Source organism: Zonotrichia leucophrys, chromosome 3 (genome assembly GCF_028769735.1).
Source record: "Zonotrichia leucophrys gambelii isolate GWCS_2022_RI chromosome 3, RI_Zleu_2.0, whole genome shotgun sequence".
Classification (NCBI taxonomy): domain Eukaryota; kingdom Metazoa; phylum Chordata; class Aves; order Passeriformes; family Passerellidae; genus Zonotrichia; species Zonotrichia leucophrys.
In genome coordinates, this window is record NC_088172.1 from 27392451 (window position 1) to 27401296 (window position 8846).

The following is an 8846-nucleotide window of genomic DNA, read 5'->3' on the forward strand; positions in this document are numbered from 1 at the left end:
GAGATGAAAGGAAGTCAGCAAGAACTTCACTGTACTTAGCACAGAGAAGTTAGTTTAGATTTGGAGATTTAAATCAAAAAATCCAGCTCCACTTTATATTGCTTACATAGTCTGTAACACCATCCTTTCTCCTTTACCATCTAAGTATATATTGTCATACACACACTATTGTCAAGGTATGTTAGGTACTACCAGAGCTCACCTACAGCTTTGCAGCCATCAGATGACCCACTTACAGAAATGCCTTGTTCAAAATAAGGCCAGTTAATACCTCAGTTAAGATGACAACAGCTCTCTGTATGTGCAAATGAAATTCAGGTGCACACGAATGACTAGTGACAAAAGAAACTTCAGACATTGTTTAAAACCCACACCTAAAAAATATAAATCTGGATTTGACACTCAAAGCCCAGCAGCAGTTTTCCTAGGCACTGCCCAAGCAGCCAGTCTGTCCCACAAGAAAGCTATAAATAAACTAAGAACACAAAAGGTCTGCCACGTTTACTGCACAGTTCAATTACCATCAAAGGGGGTGAGCAGCCCAACAGTGGTGCTGGATTTTTGTCTCCATTTTTGCAGTAGGAGGAAGAGCCAATTGAGAGGTGGCAAACTTAAAAACAGAAAACCCACAAATCCACACAAAATACGAAAGGTTTGAAAAGAAATGGCAATTTTACTGACTCAGTGTGGACACATTGGGTGCTACTGCCATTTCAGACACTAAAAATATCAGGAAAGTATGTGGTATCTTGCCTGGCATCCAGCTGCCAGTCCAGGACAGCCCACCTCCCTTACAGCCTACAGCAGCATCTTACAGGTGTCTCAGATATTCTCAGGCACCTAAAATGACATTAGATATTCACATACACCTGTATTCCTCCCATTATTTTTTACATACAACAACAGAAATCCATGAAATGTGATTTGTTGCTAGCTCCACTGTCACCACAGGCATTTTTTGCTTTTCCTGTGCTATCTCCCAGCTTCTCTCCTGTATCTGTACCATCAATCCCTATGCTATTTTCCATAACACATACTATACCAAGAACTGTATTAAGAACATCAAAGCATGACTAAAAATCTCTCACCAAAATGATTTATACTCTGCAGTTGCCATCAAAACTTAACCAATTAATTCTTAGCTAGTGTGAAAAGAAAGAAAGTATTCAGCATTGCTTTTTCCTCAAAGTAAGATTCTTCCCTTGATGTTCCCTATGGGCATATTTCCTAAAGGCAGAGGCAGCCCTGCTGCACTGTAGATAAGCATCCTGCTTCAGAAATCCCAGCTGGCAACAGTGCAGCTTCTGCCTCCATGCAGAGCTGAATCCTTAGAGATATCTTAAACCTCTGACTAACAGCAAAACACCTGATGCCAATGAACACATCCAGAAATGTGTTTAAAAACTCCATGTTAATATTATTTTATGAATCATAAAAGATCTGTACCAGTGAAACATGTCCATGAATATTAGTACTTCTTGTCTCCTATGCTTCACTGTCACATAACATCCCCTTCTTAGAATTAATAACAGTCTATTTTATAAAAACAAGATTCACAAGATCAGATGCTATAATTATGCATTTTATATCCTCATACTTTTATTTGCCCTTTTTCAGGAAAGCTTCTTAGAGCATCCTAAATATTAACATCACTGGAGGGCATTAGGAAAGCACAGTTTAGGGGCAACAACCACCACCAAACAAACAAAACTCCCCACCACTCCAGAAGCAAAGATAAATTTAAAAATGGTGATATTAATTTTTGGAAACTTTGCTTTATTTCTTCCCCGCCAAGAACAAAGAACGTGCCTGAAATAAACCTGACTGGTTCTGTAAATGATACACTCATGACAGCAACTCAACATCAGCTGAATACAGTCACAGTCCACCTTCTCATTAAACAAAATGTATGTTACTATGTTATAAAAACCAAGCATTGTACTCAAAGTTCATAGGTGTGCCGGTCACTAAAGTGTGATTTCTTCCAATGCTTCAGATTTCTTTTAAATAATCATAAAAACTGAAGCAAGACTCTGAGGAACAGTCTCTGGCTAGAGAAGTAATTCTACTCTGGTCCCTCTAATGAAAAAAGCTCCTGAAATTTATATTCATACAGTTTTCAAACAACCCTGGAATAAAAAAAACCCCAAAACTCTAAGGCTTACCCTTGACCAAATTAAAGAACGAGAACTCAATTCCTGCCAAATTTCATAAATTGAGTGCAAAACCAGTCTCATTCAAGAGCATCCTATACATAAATGGTCCTTAATTGCTCAATTAACACAATTACTTTCTTTGACACAGAAGTATTTTCACAACCTATAAAAAAAATTTCAGTTAAAACCAGGATTCTATTTGGAAACCAATCCCTTTTCCAGTAAGGATTCATGCTGTTATTTTTCTCTCCCACCTAAGTGAGCAAATTTCCAGTGCAAAAACCTGCTCTTCATTCTCAACCCAAACTTTCAAGCTTGGAAATCTCACTATGCCTTTGGGGCAGCAAATCCTGGTATTTTACAAAACTAACAACACACCAAGAACTATGAAATCATATAAAGTGCACAAATGCTCAGGTGAAGGCAACGTCTGCACAGGGATTCACCTGTTTTTGTAAGGCTCTTGCATCCTGAGCTGAAGCAGACATACATTATCACTCTTTTGGAAAGACTGCAAAAATTTGTCAATTAAAAAAAAAATAGTTTCTCTCAACAGCACCAGAATTGATAGCAGAGGTCCTGATAACTCAAATCTGCAGGTATTTCATGTATTCTCAGAACCTCTTATGAGTTCCTACCTATATAAGAAATATTACTCACTAAATTTTCCAACTATCACAATTTTTACATAGATCTTCTGCATGTTTTTATTTATTGTGATAGATCTTCTGCATGTTTTTACTTATTGTGCAAACGGTGATTTTTACAAATAAATACCAAAACTGGTTAACAACTCTAGCATTATTGAGAATATCTATTGAAAACAAAAAAAAAAGAAAAAGTCAAGATAGCAATGACATTGAATTCGTACTTTTCATTGTACAATGAAAAAATTGTTGCCTACTTTTTAATTCCTCCTTCCTTTCCCAGACACAAAAGCCACCTTCCCAACATGCAACACTGTGACAGATCTTTCAGCTAACTATAAAAGGAAATAATTACTGTGCTGCTGAAATCTGAGCACGTACAACTCAAATGTGTAAATGCACAGCACTTCACCCTTAAGAACTGGAAACGCCATCTTTTCAAATTAAAATTTTAAAAAGGTGAAACATAAGAATTGTACGCATTAAGTTTATTATAAAAAACTAACATAATCCAGTTTCATATTCTCACACGGTTTTATGCTTTATGATGGCATAAAGAAATGAAAAACACGCTGAAACATCACCTTTACTTACAGCACACAGAATCTTACTAACACAGGCATTGCCAGCCTTTAAAACACCTTATTGTAATCCTTTCCTAAACTGATACACTTCCTAAACATCAAGAGATCAAAAGTCAGGCATCACATGAAGTGGCAAATATCTAAAAATATTCTTTCTATTGGGACTGAGTCAACCAGGATTCTGTTTAAAGAAGAGATTTTCAGAACAGCTGAAATGAGTCTCTAAAAATATGAATTTCTGGTATCCAGAGTCAGAGAGAAATAACAAATCTAAGTTTCCGTAAGAAGTCTACACCCACACTTCTTCTCCAGTGTCTGAAATTCCAGTGTGACTAATGACCTTATGCTGCATTTCTGCTTTTCCCTATTTGTCTGGGAGCATTTATTCTACTCCTCTTAATCACATTTCTGTTAATGCAGGTGAGAAGATTTTTTTTAAAATTACCTTATTTTTTATTACTTTATCACAAAGAACAAAACTGTGCAACTCTAAAATATCAAAAGACACAAAAAGTTTACTACATCTAGACACACAGACATTCTTCTTTTGAAACCTGAAACTAATATAACTAAAAAAAAAATTGCATAAAAGGAGGTTTCTATTGTAATCATCAAAACTGCACACAACAAGGAGGAGAAATTGATAATACACAAGGCCTTTTCCACCTTATACACTCAAAGCAATGGCCATTTCCAAATATCATAGTGATGGATTTTTTGTTAGTTTTAATAAAACAAAAGAGGCTGGGGATTACATATAAAAGACTGGAAAGATGTAAATCTATACTTAACATGCAGGGCTGGTTGTCAGATGACAGCAACTATCAGACATGCCCATATTCCACTCTGGTTAAAAAAATCAGTTAAAATAATGTGTGAAGTAGCTGACAACAGGATTTATACTTTATCAGAGAAATCCGTCCATCTTTGAGATAAAATTTAAATATGGTCAATGAACAGTAACACGTTGTTAAGAACATCTGAATTCTAAGACAAAATTCAATTCCTAAACAAAACACAAGGTGCCCAGTCCTACAAATCACTATTTCAGGTTTTAAATACATCAGATAAAAGAAAGCAAACAGAAAGTTACCAATATTAAGGGGTTTCTTAAAATTATACCAACCAACACAAATCAATTGTCAAAACCTGTACAAAATACACAAAAGCACAAGGAAGTCTGCAAGGTCATCTGATACATTCTCATATGGCCAACACGTTTCTCTGTATCATACAATCAAGGGTATGTTAGTCACAGACACAAGTTATATGACAAAAAAAATCTAACTTTTGGAATGTTTCCACTTAAAAAGAGTGAATGGTGTGATGTAGAACTTAAAACTAATATGGCACCATTTCATAAGCTGTGGTCACATAGGATTTCAAGCAGATAATAATTTCTTAATAACCAATTTATTTTAAATAAACACTGTGGCAGAACAAAAAATAGATGGCTATCCAGTAGACAAAAAGATGGGGTTTCATACATGTTCTGATCTCAGGAAAAGATTTTCTGTTTTTCTGTCCATTTCTTTAGTATTTGATGGGGAAGAGGAGTGGCAGGTAATTAATCAGGTAATGATTCAAACACTTTTCCAGCAAAAGACATTACTGCATTATTCCACCATTAATCCTTTACCAAAAGTTAGAGATAAAATCACTTTTCCAACCAATTTTTAAGCATATTTGCAAAGTGGCAAAGCCCCACTACCTTTAAGACATTTTGCTACTCTTCCAGTGATGTCCTGTAGCAGGACCTGAGGCAATGGGCAGAAACTGAAACACAGAATCAATTAAGCGGGAAAAGAACTCTGAGAAATCATTGAATCTAACCTGCAGTTGAACACCACTATGCCACCTAGACTGTGACACTAAGTGGTCATTCCACAAAAACCTCCAGGGTCAGTGACTCCAGCATCTCCCTGGGCAGCCCATTGCAATGTCTAACCACTCTTTCTGAGAAGAAATTCTTCCTAATATCCAAGCCAAACGTCCTCCCACACAGCTTGAGGCTACATTCTCTTGTCCTGTCACTTGTTAATCGGGAGAAGAGGCTGATCCCCACTTGGCTACAAACTCCTTGCAGGTAGTTGCAGGGAGTGATAAGGTCACCCCGAGCCTCCTTCTCTTCCAGGCTAAACATTCCCCGCACTCCGTCAGCCTCTCCGCACAGGACTTGTGCTCCAGACCCTTCACCAGCTTCGCTGCCCTTCTCTGCATTCAAAGGAGTCCCTGTCTGAACATTTGTTACTGAGAGGGTGACCCAGCACTGGCACAAGTGGCCCAGAAAAGTTGCCAAATCTCCTTCCTTGCAGACACACCAAAGCCCGCTGGGCACGGTCCGGGAGATCCACTCTTGCTGTCCCTATTCGAGAAGGACTGGACCCTATGACCTGGGGAGGTCCCTCCCATCCTCAGTCGTTCTGTTATTCTTTACCTTAGAAACTAGATGTCAAAAACTTTCCGGACGAGCCGAACCCTTATCTACCTTTCCAAGTCAACAAGAGAGAAACACCGTACCAGAGGCTCCTCTACCCCCAGGACAGGGGTGACAGGGCCCCCTGGCCGTACCCGCGGCACCTGCGGACCCTTCACCCACGGGGCGGTGCCCCCGACACCCGCACACCGAGCCCGGGCCGCCCCGCACACGGCACCGCCGGAGCCCCGCCATGCCCAGGCCAGAGCGGAGCGGGCGCGCCGCCGCCCCCGACACGCAGCCCTGCACCGAGGGGACCGCAGCGTGAGGGGACGGAGAGCGGGCCCGGGAGCCACGGCAGCCACGAACCGCCCGAGCCCAGCGCTCCCCCGGGGCCCCGCCGGAGCGGCCCCGCCGCGCCCTTTGTTTGGCAGCGGGAGCGCCGCCTCCCCCACAGCCCGTGCCCTTCCCCTGCCCTTCCGCGGCCGGCCCGTACCCCCTGCCTTCCCGCCAACACTCACCTACGGCCGGGCGCTCTCGGCCCCTGCGGCGGCTGCCCGGGCCCAGCAGGAGCCTGACACAGAGGGAGGCGGCGGTGCCGAGCGCTGCTCAGCTGGGCCCGGCGACGCCCGCCATCTTCCGCTACTGCACTCCGCCCGCCCGGGCCGTGACGCGCGGGGGCGGCTCCGGCGGTCCGGCCGCGCCCATCGCCGCGAGCGGCGGCAACAGCGGGCACGGGCGCTGCCCTGGCCGGGAGCTGTGGGCACCGCCGGCCCGGCGCGGAGCGGGCCTGGCTGAGCCGGAGCGCAGCGCTGGGCAGCCCAGAGCGTGGCACCGCCCTGGAGAGCCACCAACTGTCACCCCCCGGGTGCTTTCTGACAGAAAAGAAGGGGGGAAAGGGTGCCTGATATACGGACGGACTGGGGACCGAGAGGCTGCAAAGCAGTGCCGCGGAAAGGGACCTCACCTTGAGCCCTGCGGGCAGTTTTGGGTACCACAATTAAGAAAGACATTGAGTTGTTAGAGAGCGTCCAAAGGAGGGCAACGAAGGTTGTGAAGGGATTTGAGCCGAGGAAATGTGAGGAGTGGCTGATGTCACTTGTCCTCAGTCTGGAGAACATAGTGAAGAGAGACCTCACTGCACTTACAACTTCCTCATGTGGCAAAGAGGAGGGGCAGGCACTGATCTCATTCTTCTCTATGGTGACCAGTGACAGGACCTGAGGAAACAGCATGAAGCTGAGTCGGGAGGTTGAGGCTGAATGGTAGAAAAAGGTTCTTGACCCAGGGGGTGGTTGGCACTGGAACCAGCTCTCCAGGGAAGCTGTCAGCACCAAGGCTGACAGAGTTCAAGAAGCATTTGGGCAATGCTCTCAGGCCCATGGTGTGACTCTTGGGGTTGTACTGTGCATGGCCAGGAGCTGGACTTGATAATTCTGATGAGTTCCTTCCAACTCAGTATTTTATGTTTCTGTGGTTTATACATAGAAGCTGTGTCAGTAACCTCCTAAGTGCAGCTCCTCCTATACTGGCTGGGTTGTAATTTTCATACAAGCTACATAACCTTAGCTGACTTCTGCGCCTGCTCAGGGGAAAGGTCTTCACATAGGCAAGGTCTTTTTGACCTTCATGAGTGATTTTTAGTATAATAACGAAGATAGACGAACTATACGATCCATAGACCTTGAGTCTTTTGCCAAGGTGGCAACATATACATAGACATACATCAATATATTTACTTCATCCTTAGAGCTTGTTAGCTCCAGGATGTCCTGACTAAGGGATGCTAGCTGCTATCTGTTCTACTGATTACGTCTCCTATCTTGATGAGTAGACTTGAAAGTATATAAAGACCAAATATCAAGTACATCCTGGTTTAAGATAATTTGGACATAATGCACATTTTGCAATACCACCACATACCTCAAGACCCACCAGCCTCTCTCAGACTCCCCCACAGCCCAGATCTCCAAGCAGCTTCATGGGTATTTTGAAAATTTCCATCTTCAGCACAGTCCAAATCCATGATAATGTATGTGTGTAATTCATCTGAACAACTGGATGAGAGATGACCTCTGATGACTACAGCAATACCATCTCCCCAGGAGATCACAGAACCTTGCCTAAACCAATGATGGCAACAAACCAGCCAGGGAAAGGAGCATAGTTTCCACAGTTCTGCTGATTTCTAAGGTTACTGAGTTTCAAGGGTCAAAGCATTGATGTAATTCTTTGCAAGACTGAGATCCTCAATCTCAGTAAAGAGCCATGACTGTTTCCTTCTTAAAGAAACATCTGACAGGTTTTCCTCTATACCCTGAATACTTAAAAACCAGAAACCATGCAGCAAGGGCTTTGCTCATTTTTTTAATCATAAATTCTCCAATGACCTTAAAGTCTTCACACCCTGATAAAATACACAGCTTCCTTACCTGCTCTAAAGTTGTTAACACAAAGCAAAGGCACAAAGCAGTGAAATTCAAAAGCTAAATCCACTTAATCTTGCACCAAAACATTGGTTCAGCTGAAAAATGGAAAAATTAAGAACATTAAACACATTCTCCTTCTCTACACTTATTTGCAGAAATAAAATGTGAGCAAATGGAGGACGAGTCCCTGCAGTTAGTGTGGGGCTGAAAAGGGCTCTCTGTGCCACCTGAACATATGCATAAGGGCAACTACTCAAGGAAGAGTGGTCCTGATGCTTCAGGCACCCATACAGTCTTGAATACCTAAGAGAAATTACAGTCTGACATGACTGCCTGTGTTAGCCTCTTAAGGTTTATAGATTTTGATACACTTTCAAGATATTACTCTTTTTTCACACTTTATACAAAAATATGTATCAGTATCTCACTTCATAATGTCCCATCACCCAAGTCCTTATTCCCATATCACAGTGTTCCCACCCATCAGGTGTTAGCTGTGTTCTCACCATTAATTTGTAGTTATAAAATTCAGACAGAAAGAGTAGCTCCTTCCCTCCTGCATAAAAAGGAACTGTACAAACACTCTGAATATGGAGGCAGAAAAGGCAGTTTTC

At 42.6% G+C, this 8846-nt stretch overlaps 1 protein-coding gene across 3 annotated transcripts in view; it reads right to left on the reverse strand.

Annotated features, from left to right (window-relative positions):
- The window catches only part of KIDINS220 (kinase D interacting substrate 220), a 75143-nt gene extending 68666 nt beyond the window's left edge, over nt 1-6477 (reverse strand). For all 3 annotated transcript variants that reach the window (XM_064707685.1, XM_064707684.1, XM_064707683.1), the window contains exon 1: nt 6325-6477. The gene's annotated coding sequence lies outside the window, so the exon portion shown is untranslated. The remainder of the gene's footprint in view (nt 1-6324) is intronic.
- Between the last annotated feature and the right edge of the window lie 2369 nt (nt 6478-8846).